Here is a 15,778-nt window from a genome sequence, read left to right as displayed (position 1 = left end):
ATAGGCACCAGTCTCTATATTCATATTTATCCCCAAGTCCCAGAGGGTACAAGCCAAATTCTCCTAGTAATTTCATCACCATACTTCCATGACAGCTCCAGGGGAGACCTACGTGTTCTGTGGCTCAGCAAGCATCCAACTGAGAAATAAAATGCCCATCTCTGGCTTCTTGCAAGCTTAGCAATCTTTTCAATTAGCTCTCTTAATGCTCTCCTGTATAGATCTGATAGACTCAGCCCCAGGGAAAATGATTGGAGGAAGAAATGAAAAGAACAAAGATTCTGGAGTTATGATCAGTTTGAATAGACTCCTTTTCTATAAGAATAGCATGAGGGAAGTGAGAGTTCCTACCCTCATAAATCATCTACTGCTGGTGCTCCAGGTCCTAGGCAGCCCTAAAGCAAAGCCTGTTATGCAGGAAAAAATTCTGAACTAAAAACAAGTACCTCCATTAGATTCATCAACAAGAGAGCAAAAAAGGTGGTCTGGATCAATTCCAGCCTCACTCTCACCTGTTCCTACATACTGATAAGAAGAACACAAGGATTTCTGGACAAATAAAAGGAGCACCTTGAGGGAAATGGGCCAGAACTGCTGCCATTATAGGCCTATAGATCCCCGTGTTCTGTTCTATGGCACTAATGGGAGCTATTTCCACCCCAGACTTTAAAAATGTTTAGCCTCAATTACTTCTTTTTAAATATTAGGGTTTTTAAAGGTTTCACAACTGGAGATAAGTGGGCCAACGCGTGTTCTTCACACCCTCAGGCAGCCTCCATCCATCTGATGCAGCTGTCTGCTGAAAGCTGCCAACAGAACAGTTAAAAATAGATGGCAGCTCCCTTAAAAGAGTTGCATGATTGATTTACACAGTCTTCCATAGTTATTTGTCTAGCTCAGTTGTCTCCAAACATTTTTGCCTGTGTACATGTAAAAGAAATTTGAAAAAGAATGTATCATTCACAAATTTTTTAAGTTGACTAATATTTTTTAATATGTTTAAAAGTTAATTTATCCTTGGGTTAATATTACCTTCATGACTAGAATGAGTCAGGATTTAGCTATTCTGGTTTTTCATTTATATTTATAACACTAAAAAAATCTTATTTTTAAATGTAAGTAGATGAGAATGAGTTTTGTTAGTAAAAGTTACAATATATTAAGTAATATATTTTGCACCTGATAATTAGAATAACATTATTCTAATTCTTCAAATGACTCTTCAAATGTCTCTTCAAATGACTTCAAACTGTCTCTTCAAATGACAGTTCATTCGGATATCATTTTCCATGGGAAAATAGATAATCAAGTGTTTTCCTCAATATAGTTGATATATTTTATTACTGACAGTTTAAAAAAGCTCCTTTTTGTTTCATCATTATCGGCAGTTATTGGTTAAGCCACATCTATCATTTTCTCCCAGTTTCTTTCTCAGGAGGTGCTTCTTGACAGGGCAAGGCTTAAGAGTCTCCAGTCCTTTGACTGGCCAGGCTACGGCTATGGCCTGGGGGCTCAGCACCAGGCCAGCTCCCCCAGGTCCTCCCTGCCCCCCTTTCTCACCTACCCCAGTAAGTGTGTTGCTCTGCTATGACTCCCTCAGGAGCAACTCATTATCTGGTAATGAGAGAATGAAAGAGTAAGGTAGTCAAACAACCACAGTTCATCACTGCAACTGTCCCATGCTATTGAATTTGAAACATCCCCCAAGGGTGAAACTACCCCTTTACTATCGCCGTGCCTCACCCTTACTAGACATTCATACAAGACAGGAAAAGACAATGGCCTATGAAAGGTTTCTAAGAGCTTTCTCCAATACCAATACTCTGACTGTTCCTCTGAAGATTGTTTATCCCGGGTGATGCATCCTGGAAGATTTGGGATGAATAAGAGGTATTTCTTTTGAAAAGTTGGGAAATAGTGACTATAAAAGAGAATTTGGGAAAGGGAAAAGGAGAAACAGCATTTAGATAACTTCTCTAATTGCTGAATATATTATTCTCTGAGGCTATATTATTCCCTGATTTGAGCCAACATCGATATAATTACTTCCATTATTCAAATCTTCTGTATCTTTTCTAATATTTTATTTGCTTAACCTATCATCAATTTTGTGATACATGTTGAAATATTCCATTGTGATTGTAGATTTATCAGTTTCTCCCTATAGTTCTATCCACTTTTGCTTTGTAAATATTGAGTATATTTTATAGGCACATACAAGTTTAATGTTACTGTTGTATACTTCTAGTCAGTTGGATCTTATTCCAGCTTTTATCCTATTATGTTGTAATCACTAGTTTATTTGTGTGTTTTCCACTAGAGCATTGACCTCTGAGAAAGGTCAGTGTTTGACTCATGAGTAAATGCCTGCTACCACTACTATAGCTCAGGCTCTCCTTGTCTTTTCCTGACTATTAATATAGCATCCTAACCAGGCCAGTACTAAACTGCCAATTTCAGGCCCTTGACATTTCTATCAGATTAATCTTCTTTGAGAACAGCTTTGATCTTAACAGTCCTTTTTTAAAACTGTGGGTTCCTGCTGCTCACACAATGCAGTACAAACTTCATAACTCATCACTCAAATTTCTCAATGACCTGAAATTCACTCATTTTCTCCTCACATACTATGAAACCAATCAGAATTTGTCTATATTCTGAAATCCTCATTAGCCCGACATAGATCCCACATCCCTTCTGCTTTCCACATATACTATTCAGATCATGGTATAATTTTCCTCCCCACTCTGCAAGTCCATATCCTTTTAAAACCAACCTTAAAAGCCTCTTCTGAAAGTTTTTGGTACACTCACCCCAATAAAAATATTTTCTCCTCCTTTTCAATGGTGTTATGAATTGGATGTTGGCGTTCTCCCAAAAGTTCATACATTGAAGGCTGAACATCCAGTGTGAGTGTATCTAGAGACAGACCCTGTGAGGAGTGATAAAGGTTAAATGAGGTCATAAGGGTAGAGCTCTAATCTGATAGGGCTGCTGCTCTTATAAGAGGGAGGGACCCCAGAGCCCTCTGCCTCCACCATGTGATGACACAGTCAGAAGATAGCTGTCTGCAAACAAAGGAAAGAGCCCTCACCAGGAATAAAATCAATCCGGACCTTGATCTTAGACTTCCCGGCCTCCAGAACTGTGAGAAATACATTTCTATTGTGTAAGCCACCCAGTCTGTAGTAATTTGTTATGACAGCCTGAGCTAATACAAATGACAATATACTACTTTAGGAATATCCCTTCTTAAGTTTAGATTTGTTTGCATTGAATTATTGCTACTCATGAAGCACAGGTATTTCTCAACTATTAATATCCAATAATTCATAATGAGTCAAAGAATCCAGCAACCTTCAAACCAAAGAAATAATCTCATATGCATGCTTGACAGCCATGTTTGCTTGTCAGATTTATATTTATTTGGTACCTTGTCATCAAAAACTCAAGTCCTTAACAGGTTGTTTACAAGATATGTGTGATATTTTAAAACCTAAAATGATTCTTTGTTGTGTAATCCTTAAGCTCTGAAACTAAAATGTTTATTTTCATGGCTTGTTATGAAAAATTATGTCTACTTCTTATGTATTTAATACAGAAATTTGAATTTGACTATATTCTTCACTTACGAAATATTTGAGTAATATTTTAACCTGAAAGTCTCTGACTTCACTGATTCTGTTATAATGAACTCAGTCAGCATAAAAATATTATTTTAATTCTTTTAGAATTAAAATAAATTACCTATTTCCCTTCTTGCATAGGTTGTACAAATAGAAACAGTGAATGACTATTTAAATAATCTAATAGTAGAATCATTTTTAAAAACACAGTGCAGACTCTCTACTTTTTCACTTATACAAATGTGCTTTACATGTATATAGCATTTCTTTTTTCCAAACACTTTTATTTATACACGACTCTGACAGTTACTGCATGCCTGCAATGTCTCATGAACTGTGCTGACACTGAGGAAAAAATCATGAGCAAAATGTAGGAGAGAGAGATGAAAACTAAATTCCAAAAACTATAAGTGACAGTGCTTACTATGCTCCAAGCCATGTTCTAAGCATTATATATACACTGAATCATTTAAGGCTCAAAACAACTCTTAAAATAGGTTGTATTACTATTCCCATGTTAAGGAAATTGAGGCACCAAGAATTTAAGACCCAAGATTCCAAGCCAGGCAGTCTTGGCTTGAAAACCCTTGCTTTTATTTATTTCTTTATTTTTAAATCCTTGCTTTTAAACACTCAACTCTACTCAATGGCCTCACTAATACCACAAGTAAATGTAAAATTGCTGCTATATTATGCACTAATAAAGAGATATATGGAGGCTATTAAAGGCCTCCATAATGGGGAGTTGAAGCTGGTCAGGAAAATCAAGGAAGGTTCCCTGAAGAAATCTGCTTTGTATTATTCTAAGAACTAATTTTCTACTTCAAAAGGTACAGCCAGAAGCAGATTATTTTCCCCTAAGAGAGAAGGGTATCATGTACAGATAAAGACTCACAAGCTATGGATAAACTATTATGTCCAGATTTTTGTTACTTCTGGTGGTGGGAGGATTAATCTGTTAACCACACTGAAGCCTGTTCATCATAACTTGAAGCAGAAGTCAAAAGGTGAAAATTAAAGCTCTGGATGGGGATGAGAGTCCCCAGAAAAACCACAGAGGAAGAAGACAAGGCCAACATTTAATTGTCAACTGACAGGGGATGAACCTAAAAAAATTTAAAGAGAAAAAGAAGCGTTTTGGAGGAGAAACTAGAGGGAGAGAGAAGGAAAGAAAGAAAGAGTGAAAGAGAGAAAGAAAGGAAATAAGAAAGAAAAAAAAGAACAATCTGAGAGGTAAAAGGAAAATCAAGAGACTTTTGTCAATAGAGGCAAGAGAAATATATGACAGGAGAGGCTAACAATGTCAGATGCTACTGAGCTATCAGTCAGATAAAAAATGAGGTTTAATATCATGAAAGTCATTGGTAACTCAACAGAAACCATGGGAATAGAGAACCATGGGAAATGATTCTCAATTTTGCTTCACAGGGGTCATTTGGTAACGTCCGAGGACAATTTTGGTTGTTACAGCCGCAAAGGGGCTGTTACTCAGAGATGCAGCTGAACATCCTAAAATGTGTAGGACTGTATTGCAAACATAAAATATTGGCCTAACATGCTAATGGTGCCAAGGTTAAGAAATCCTGAAGATAAGAGCAATGTAGGCAGAAGTTTGGATTGGAAAAGACTTAGAAATGGCCAGGGGGAAAGAAATAGAAGCAGCGCACAGAAACAATTTTTCAAAAATTTGAACAGAGGAAATAGGGCAGAAGCTAGAAGGGAGTGAAGAAATTAACTGAAAATTTTCTTCTCTCTCCCTCCTTTCCTCTTTTTCTTTCTCTTCATTGGGAGACACTTGATCCTGTTTTCAAAAGCTCCAATTGAAGAAAGTGAAAGTGAAAGTCGCTCAGTCGTGTCTGACTCTTTGCGACCCCATGGACTGTATAGTCCATGGAATTCTCCAGGCCAGAATACTAGAGTGGGCAGCCTTTCCCTTCTCCAGGGGATCTTCCCAACCCAGGGATCGAACCCAGGTTTCCCACATTGCAGGCAGATTCTTTTCCATCTAAGTCACCAGGGAACTCTCCCAAAGCAGAGTATGCAGAACAAAGCTTTGATTATCACCAGTAAATGAGCTATGTAAGATAGGTCCCCTGAGGTTCACCAGAATTCTGGGCGAATTTTACATGATCATACTTAAGAATAAGCTTTATTGAGGAAACTTAAGGGGTCAACAATAAGAAAATCAGAAGTCCTTTGAGTTTCCCATTTTCCCGTGTAGACGTACATAGGGCCCTTGGCCATCTCACGGACACTCGGTCCAGCACTGCAGGGCAGAGTCCCCACTACCCTGCTGCTCTCATTTCTTGCAGGGCAAGCATGACAGCAACCATAATGGGGAGAGATAAGCACACAACTTAAATGTCAGGCAGACCAGATTGCATGTCATCTATTTAGAGGAAATAACTGCGAAAGCAGCTGCCTAGCACCTGAGGACCTTAGAGACCACAGAAAGCCGGAGTTCCTGCAAGAGGCTAAAACAGTTTCATCAGTCTTACAGGAAGCTGAGTTCAAGGGTGACTTTTCCACTGGGTAAAGAGTTATTCCTGGTTCCAGGGAGTCCAGGGGTTCAGTAACCAAGAATGAGTTCTTGGGGTTACTTTCAGAGAATCCTGCCCCTTATGCCATGAAATTCTACACATTATTCAACAAATGACATTTACAATAGCTTGTATTTCAGTGGACTTCTCTTTACTTCTTCATCATCCTGTGTGGTTTTTAGAGAAAAGGAAGAAACAGAGGATACGGTTTCAAAGTGAAGAGAGGTCTCATGAAACAAACCATAATGTTCCCGGCACTTGCCCACTAAAAATGTTTAAGGGTAATTTACAGAGAATATTTCTAAATGTGATTTCTGATACATATACAAAAATAATATACACATAAATATCTAAATTTCATAATGGCAACATGTAGCATGAAGGTTTTTTCCTTTTAAAACAAAGATGGATAAAAAGAAAACAAAGATTAAGAGAACAAGAGCAGAAAATGTCCAATAAAGATTTTCCCTTAATTGGTTTAGAGTTCTAGAACAAAAGAACAGAATGTTTATTACTAAGACACAGAAAGTATAGCTCTTGTTGAGAAAGATGACATTTCTGAGGCCCAAGATGTCTATAATATGAAAAGTTAAAACAAAAAGTTGAACACAGCAGAGTAAGTTATCAAGTAGTCTTTTTGGTGGTTTTATTTTATTTTAGTCTAAAGTCACATAAAACTATGCAATATTGAAATTTGTGGCAACTCATCTTTCTGATTGAACTCAGCAGTAAACAGAACCTCAGTACCTTGATGTTATTGAGAGATGCCATGAGAAAGTTTTCAAGTTGATCAGAGAGAGAACATGTCCCCTGGAAGCTAGAAGTGATGCTCTTTGTTTTTCTCCAAAAACAAAAATCATCAAGTAAAAAGAGATGAAAAATATGGGGAGTGCAATGAAAGAAAAGTTTCCCTTCTCTGACAAAATAAAGAAAAGACAGCTTAGGGCACACAAAGTCACAGGTTTGGGAATTTTTAGAACATCCAAATGAAATGGTTAGCTGATAGCCTACAGATTCTAGAAGAGCAGAAAATAGAGGGTCCCTAAAAGCAGAAGTTTAGGAAAGGCATGACCTTGAGCCACAAAAGCACAACTAGTACTTCCTAAACTTAAACGTGTTTACAAATCACCTAGAGATCTTGATAAAATGAACTCTAATTAATAGGCCTAGCATTAGGCCTGAGATTCTGCTTTTCTAATAAGCTCCCAAGTGATGCCAAAGAAATTGGTCCCTGGATCACACTTTGAAAATAGCAAAGTGTCACACTGATGACACCCAACTTAATCTAACATCCTGGGAACCCAAAGAGAAGCTTCCCATGTAGTCATTCAGCCACAGAAATGTATAGAGCTTCACAAGACCAGAAAATTAGTCACATGGGAAAACAAAACTCTGTTAATTTTATTTATTTTAGTTATTAATTATATGAATAATTTTTGCTTTATGCTAATCAAACTTATTAACATAAACCTGGCATAAGAATACTATGCTATTTTTCAGATAATCCCAGAATTACTGATAAAGCAGTACAAACTCACTGTCAGCATTCCGTGAAAACACACATGGGAATTACTATAAAAGGCAGTGGCACCCATTTTACATGGAAACTTCACAGGTTTAAATGTGAGCATAGCACGTCACTCAGCTCTCAGGTACAGTACATGGCTTCTAAGTTGTCGCTGCACACTTGAGCTTTGTCCAGCAAGGAGGATGAAGACGTTGAACAGTACATTGAGCCCTGCTAATGAGAATGCCTGGAATATGTTTCAGTTCAATCAGTTCAGTCACTCAGTCATGTCCAACTCTGCGACTCCATGGACTGCAGCACGCCAGGCCTCCCTGTCCATCACCAAATCCCGGAGTTTACTCAAACTCATGTCCGTTGAGTCAGTGATACCATCCAACCATCTCATCCTCTGTCGTCCTCTTCTCCTCTCACCTTCACTCTTTCCCAGCATCAGGGTCTTTTCCAATGAGTCAGTTCTTTGCATCAGGTGGCCACAGTATTGGAGCTTCAGCATCAGTCTTTCCAATATTCATTCAGGACTGATTTACTTTAGGATGGACTGGTTGGATCTCCTTGTAGTCCAAGGGACTTTCAAGAGTCTTCTCCAACACCACAGTTCAAAGGCATCAATTCCTCAGCACTCAGCTTTCTTTGTAGTCCAACTCTCACATCCATACATGACTACTGGAAAAACCATAGCTTTGACTAGATGGACCTTTGTTGGCAAAGTAATGTCTTGGCTTTTTTAATATGCCATCTAGGTTGGTCATAGCCTATCTTCCAAGGAGCAAGTGTCTTTTAATTTCATGGTTGCCGTCACCATCTGCAGTGATCTTGGAGCCCCCCAAAATAAAGTCAGACACTGTTTCCATTGTTTACCCATCTATTTGCCATGAAGTGATAGGCCCAGATGCCATGATCTTAGTTTTCTGAATGTTGAGTTTTAAGCCAACTTTTGGCTTTCACTTTCATGAAGAGGCTCTTTAGTTCTTCTTCAATTCCTGCCATAAAGGTGGTGTCATCTGCATATCTGAGGTTATTGATATTTCTCCCTGCAATCTTGATTCCAGCTTGAGCTTCATCCAGCCTGGCATTTCTCATGATGTACCCTGCATAAAAGTTAAATAAGCAGGGTGACAATATACAGCCTTGATGGACTCCTTTCCTGATTTGGAACCAGTCTGTTGTTCCATGTCCAGTTCTAACTGTTGCTTCCTGACCTGCATACAGATTTCTCAGGAGGCAGGTCAGGTTGTCTGGTATTCCCATCTCTTGAAGAATTTTCCACAGTTTGTTGTGATCCACACAGTCAAAGGCTTTGGCATAGTCAATAAAGCAGAAGTAGATGTTTTTCTGGAACTCTCTTGCTTTTTCAATGATCCAACGGATGTTGGCAATTTGATCTCTGGTTCCTCTGCTTTTTCTAAGTCCAGCTTGAACATCTAAAAATACTGCGGTCTTCCCTGTTGGGTCAGCTGATAAAGAAACTGCCTGCAATGCAGGAGACCCAGGTTCAATCCCTGCATCAGGAAGATCTTCTGGAGAAGGGATAGGCTATCCACTCCTGTATTCTTGGGCTTCCCTGGTGTCTCAGACAGTAAAGAATCCACATGCAAGGCGGGACACCTGGGTTCAGTCCCTGGGTTGGGAAGATCCCCTGGAGGAGGGCAAAGATTCCCTGGAGGAGGGCATGGCAACCCACTCCAGCATTCTTCCCTGGAGAATCCCCATGGACAGAGGAGCCTGGCAGGCTACAGTTCATGGGGTCGCAGAAAGTCGGATATGACTGAGCGACGAAGCACACACACACACACACACAGACACACTTTATATATTTATTTTCAAACCTAAAACAGTTACATTTTATTATCCATTTTCCTTCCAGTTTTATTAAGATATAACATAAAGCACTGTAAAAGTTTAAGTTGTGGAACATAATGATTTGATTTGCATGTATCATGAAATAATAACCCCAATAAGTTTAGTGTGCATCTGTCATTCTGTATAGATGCAAAAGAAAAACAATTTTTGCCATGATGAGATCTCTTAGGATTTACTCTCTTAACTTTCTTCCCTCTCCCAACACCCCCTCCACCCCACTCCTCTGGTAACCACAAATCCAATCTTTCTCCCTATGAATTTGCTTGTTTGTTTAATTGAAAAGTCAGAGTATAATTGATTTACAATGTTATATTAATTCTTGGTGCGCAACAGTGATTCTCATGTTTTTTTAACTTTTTATTTTGTATTGGGGTATAGCTGATTAACAATGTTGTGATAGTTTCAGGTGAACGGCAAAAGGACTCAGTCATACACATATATGTTATAAAGTTTACTATGCTTAAATCTCTACCTAAATTCTTTCCAGTAAAACATTTAAAAAAAAAAGAAAGTGAAAGCTTATTAGTATTTTTCTATAATCAAAGAAGCAATCATTTGCCTTGATAGGATATGTTACCTATGTTCATGGAAAGAACTTTACAAAGCAGTGTTTAATTTAATTTAATCTTAAAGTTTTGCTGATTATCCACTATGCTGTATTCATGATGTACAAACTATTTATCGCTGTGTAAGCAGGAAAATTACTCCCTCGGTCACTGTAAATTGAGAAGAGGGCTTTTTTTAAACCTTAGGCAATTAAAATAGACTGGGCGTTGTAGTTATACCACTGACCTTTCCTCAGAATTTACTTGATCATCAGTGAAATACTTTGGTTAAGTGTTCTGGTAGATTAGATTATGGCGGTGGTGGTTTAGTCGCTATGTCATGTCCGACTCTTGTGACCCCATCAACTGTAGCCAGCCAGGCTCCTCTGTCCATGGGATTTCCCAGGCAATACTGGACTGGGTTGCCATTTTTATACTGATGATTGGTCATCAAATTGAGAATCTATAAAGCAGGTATCACTCATAGATTAGTCTTCATCTAATTTTATTTTCACACAATGTACTATGTGATGCTTTCTATAACATAAAACCTACATTGAAAAGTTAGTCAAAGTACCTCTGTTCTGGTTTCATATTACAGTTTGTACATCTACCCTCAGACAGCCTATCAACTTAACTCTTGCGAATTAAATAATGTGTATGTCTATAAGCTTAAAATGAGAAAGCAATGAATAGTGAGATGGATTTTTAGAAAAAGTGCAATCTTCTCTTAATCCCAAAGTCTAAATATTTCAATTCAACAATGCTGAATCAAATTAAAATGCATGATTGCTCAGTTTTGCACTATTTGCAGAACTTGGATACTTTCATTTTATATTTCAAAACGAATCAACACTATGAAAGTTACTGAGTTTCATGCAGTCTCTCTTGGGGAAAGGAGAGGGGAGAAAGAGCAAGGGAAAAACTGTGTTTCTTTGATACCCTCCAAGATGTTTTATTAAGTCTTTGTTTATTATACAAACATTATTTATATACCCTCCAAGATGTTTTATTAAGAATTTGTTTATTATACAAACATTATATATTAAGGTTGTTTATTATACAACAACCTCCAGTTCTAGGTATCTTTATATTTTCTCCCCTCAAGAACTCATTCTCTGTAGGAGAAATGGACCTATGACTGCTATTGTCAGGATCTCTTATGCATTCTTCCATTTTGGAAGCTTTGTTTTGAGAAGTCTGTTTTCCCCCATTTGAATTGGGCAAAAGGCCCATGAAATCAGCTGTCCAATCAACTCCAATTCGTAACTGAGAAAGATTTAAAACTTAAACAAAATTAATAATAGTAATAATAATACTTTTGAAAAGATAGTAAATGCATCATTGTTTGCACCATACTATATATACTAGCCATAGCTTATTATACTGCCATGAGATATAGCAAATTCAAGCCCAGCAAGCTTTCCTGTGACACTTCAAAAGGGAAAAGGAGATGCATACCCTTAAAAAGAAATAAAGGATCATCTCAATTGGTGCAGAAAAAAAGCATTTAACAAAATTCGACATCCTTTTATTCAAAAATTCAACAAACTCTAGTAACAGACAAAAACTGCTTCAACAAATAAAAGTCATGTATGAAAAATTTGTAGCAAAGTCACACTCAATGATGAAAGACTGAAGTTTTTCCTCTAAAATCAAGAATAAGGCAAAGATGCCCACTTTCATCACTTACATTCAATATAGTACTAGTCCTTGCTAGAGTACTTAGGTAGGTTAAATAAATAAACAATTAAATAAGTAAATGGTATCCAAATAGAAAAGGAAGAAATAAAATTATCCCTGTTCACAGATGTTATGATCTTATAGTAGAAAACTCTAAAGATTCTACCAAAAAAACACAAAACTATTACAACTAAGAAAATTCAGCAAAGTAGCAGAATAAAAGTCAATACAAAAATAAGTTGCATTTCTATACACTAACAATGAATATCTGAAAAAATTATAAAAACAATTCCATTTACAATACCATCAAAAAGAATAAATAATTAGGAATTAACTTAACCAAGGAAATAAAAGATTTGTGCAATGAAAACTACAACACATTGCTAAAGAATTAAAGAAGATGTAAGTAAACAGAAAGATAACCCATGTTCATGGATTGGAAGGTTGAATATTGTATCACTCAAAGTGATGCACCGATATAATGCAATCTCTATCAAATCCCAATGACTTTTTTTTGTAGAAATACAAAAATTTATCATAAAATTCATATGGGATGTCAAGAGACCCCAAATAGTCAAATTAATTTGAAAAAGAAGAACAAAATTGGAGGACTCAAACTTCCTGACTTTAAAACTTATTACAAAGCTACAATAATCAAAATAGTGTGGTAAAGAAATAAAGACAGATGTATAGACCAATGGACTAGAATATGGAGCACAGAAACATATATTCACACATATGGCCAAAATATTTTTTGACAAGGGTGATGAGACCATTCAGTGGGAAAAGGACAGTCTTTTCAACTAATGGTGGGGGAAAAACTAGATATTCCTATCCAAAAGAATTAAGTTAGACTGATAACTAATTAATAAGTGTTAATTCAAAGCAGATCGAAGACTTAAATGTAAAACTATATCACTATAAATGTTTATATAACTATAAGCTATAGAACTACAAAACTCTTAGAAGAAAACATAGGGCATAAAGTTCATGATATTGGATTTGGCAAGATGTCATGGATAAAACACAAAAGGCACAGACTATAAAATTTAAAAATAGATGAATTGCACCACATGAACATTAAAAACTCCTGTTCATCAAAGAACACAATTTAATAGAGTAAAAAGGCAACCCATGAAAGGGGGAAAATATTTGCATATCTATATGTGATAAGGGATTACTATCTAGAAAATATAGAGATCATGATAACAAGAGAAACAATTCAATTCAAAGATTGACAAAAACAGACAATTCTCCAAAGACAACACACAAATAGTCAATAAGCACATGCAAAGATGCTCAACATCACTACTATTAAGGAAATGCAAGTCCAAATCAAGATGATGTAACCTCAAACCCTTTAGGATCACGGTTATCAATAATGATAAGTGTTGACAATGATGCAAACAAACTAGAACCCTTGTGCACTGTTCATGAGAATGTAAAATGGTAAAGCTGCTATGGAAAACAGCATGATAGTTCCTCAAAAACTGAAAAATAGACTTACCATATGATCCAACAATTCCACTTCTGGTACATCCAAAAGAATTAAAAAGCAGGGTCTTGAAGAGATATTGGTACAGCCATGTTCTCAACATTATTCACACTAAAATGAGGCAGCAACCCCAAGTGTTCACTGACAGATGAATAAATAAGCAATATGTGGTATATACATACAATGGAATATTATTCAGCCTTAAAAAGGAAGGAGATTCTGACATAAGCTACAACATAGTTAAGCCCTGAGGACATTATATTAAATGTAATAAGACCATCACAAAAAGAGAGATACTATATGATTGTACTTATATAAGGTATCTAGAGTAATCAAAATCAGAAAGTCAGAATGATGCTTGCCAGGAGTTGGAAGGAGGGGAGAAATGGGGAGTTTATCATTCAATGAATATGGAGTTCCAGCCTTTTCAAGATGAGAAGAGTTCTGGAGAGATCGTGGTGATAATTGTACAATAATATAAATGCTCTTAATACCACTGAACTGTATACTTTAAAATGATTAAGATGGTAAATTGTATGCTATGTGTATTTTACAATAATAAAAATAAATGAAGGGAAAAAAGAAATAAATGTATCTCAGGTGTTAGTTCTGTAAGCCTTGTTCAATGAAATATTCAACAACCTACACAAGAGGAAAAGAAATAACAAGGAAAGAAGATTTAAGATGAAGTTAGCCTAAATGAATTATTCATTAAACCAGAAATAAAAGTAAAGATATTCTAGCACATTTAGTTATTCATTCCTTCTATCTTTCATTCATTCCTGTAGACATTTATTGAATGCCTTTAAGTGCCAGGCACTACACCAGGCAATGGGGAGCACAATGTAATAGGGATAATATTTTAAAAGATATCAATGCCATTTTCTCATTTGTTTTTGCATCATACAAGATTTTCTCTATTCAGTCTAAGACATCTGCCTCAATAGAGGTCTTGGACCATTACAGAATGAATACAAAGGAAAGTTCAAAATAGGATTTTGCAGCAAGCCTATAGGTATTTTTGAGATAGAAAAATGTTCTAAGTTCTTTTATCTCTCCTTTAACACATTCAGGGCTGTACTGATGAATTAGCTTCTGATAGGAAGGAAGGAAAACTCATCCCATCTGAGCTTGAGTGATCATGAAGATGAGACAACCTAAAGAGAGAGGAACATGAAACAAACAGTCTGATATGTCCCAGTGAAGGTCAAAGCAGGGAAATCAGTTGTAGACAGAATCTAGTTTTCATCCCCAACACATATTTCATGGATTCACCATGACAGAGGTGTGATCACTCCAACAAAGATTTATGGAATGGATGCCTTGGACCTTGGACCTAGCCAAGAATATCTCAGATATTCAAAGGAGTCTGTAGTGAAATAAGGTTTCATGGAAGGCTGAGACAGCAAGGAGGGCCTCTAGGCTCTAACCAAGCCAAGAAAGAATGACCAAGAAATTATCAGCTGCAGACATCAGGAGCTTATGCCAACTGGATAACCAAGAATAGGATGAGACAGATGTACTTCAGATGATGAGGGGCCCTGCACAATGTCCAGTTCAGGGCCAGAGAGTTTAACTCCTCCAAGGCAACAAGCTCATATGAGACCCTGCTCTGTGGCCAGATGCCACCTTAGAGATAGAGGAAGGGGAGTTGAAACCATAAAACAATGATTTCAAAGAAACAGGGTTGAAAAGATTATTTAAATAACTGGATCAGAATTAGTTTTAAAACAGACGAGACTAAAATATTTTTTGTTTTCCATGTCTACCTAGCAGTTGGGGAATGGTAAACAGGTCAGAGTAGTTTTTAAGAATAAATAAAAATGGAGGCAACCTAGGTGTCCATCAATGGATGAAGGAATAAAGAAAATATGCAATATTTTTCCATGCTTGAATATTCTTTCAGTGGAATATTCCCAGCCATGAGAAAGAAATTCTGCCATTTGCAACAATGTTGGTGGACTCTCAAGGCATTATGCTGAAAGAAAGACAACTACTGTATGATATCACGTATATGCAGAATCTAGGAAAGCTAAACTTGTAAAAATAGAGAGTAGAGTGGTGATTACCAGGAGCTGGGGTGGGGGGAATTGGAGAAAACCAGTTTAAGGGTACAAACTTGCGATCAATAGATAAATCCTGGAGATCCAATGCACAAGACAGGGATTATAGACAGCAATACTGTGTTACAAACTTCAAAGTTTCCAAGAGACTAGATCTTAATCATTCCCATCAGAAAAAAAAAAATGAATAAACTATGGAGTATAGCTTAATACATTAATAATAATGTATCCTCATTAGCTCATTAATTGTAACAAATGCATCATACTACTGTAAGATGTTAACAGTAGGGGAACATGAAACCTAGAAACTGGTGTGAAGTATTCAGGAATGCTCTGTACTTTTTTTTGCAACTATTCTTAATTCTATTCTAAAATATAAAATGTACTTTAAAATATTTTTAAGAATAAAGTATGATTTTCTAATTATATCTAAAAAGT

The 15,778-nt window shown here is 36.6% G+C and overlaps 1 protein-coding gene across 3 annotated transcripts in view; it reads left to right on the top strand.

Annotated features, from left to right (window-relative positions):
• Window positions 1-3,023: 3,023 nt before the first annotated feature.
• The window catches only part of AGL (amylo-alpha-1, 6-glucosidase, 4-alpha-glucanotransferase), a 99,253-nt gene continuing 86,498 nt past the window's right edge, over window positions 3,024-15,778 (top strand). Inside the window, exon 1 of one of the 3 annotated variants that reach the window (XM_043460552.1) lies at window positions 3,024-3,147. The gene's annotated coding sequence lies outside the window, so the exon portion shown is untranslated. Of the gene's footprint in view, window positions 3,170-15,778 lie in introns of all 3 variants that reach the window. The other 2 variants (XM_043460551.1, XM_043460554.1) reach the window with 2 other exon arrangements.

This window comes from Cervus canadensis, chromosome 2, assembly GCF_019320065.1.
Source record: "Cervus canadensis isolate Bull #8, Minnesota chromosome 2, ASM1932006v1, whole genome shotgun sequence".
NCBI lineage: Eukaryota > Metazoa > Chordata > Mammalia > Artiodactyla > Cervidae > Cervus > Cervus canadensis.
This window is presented reverse-complemented; position numbering and strand designations above follow the sequence as displayed.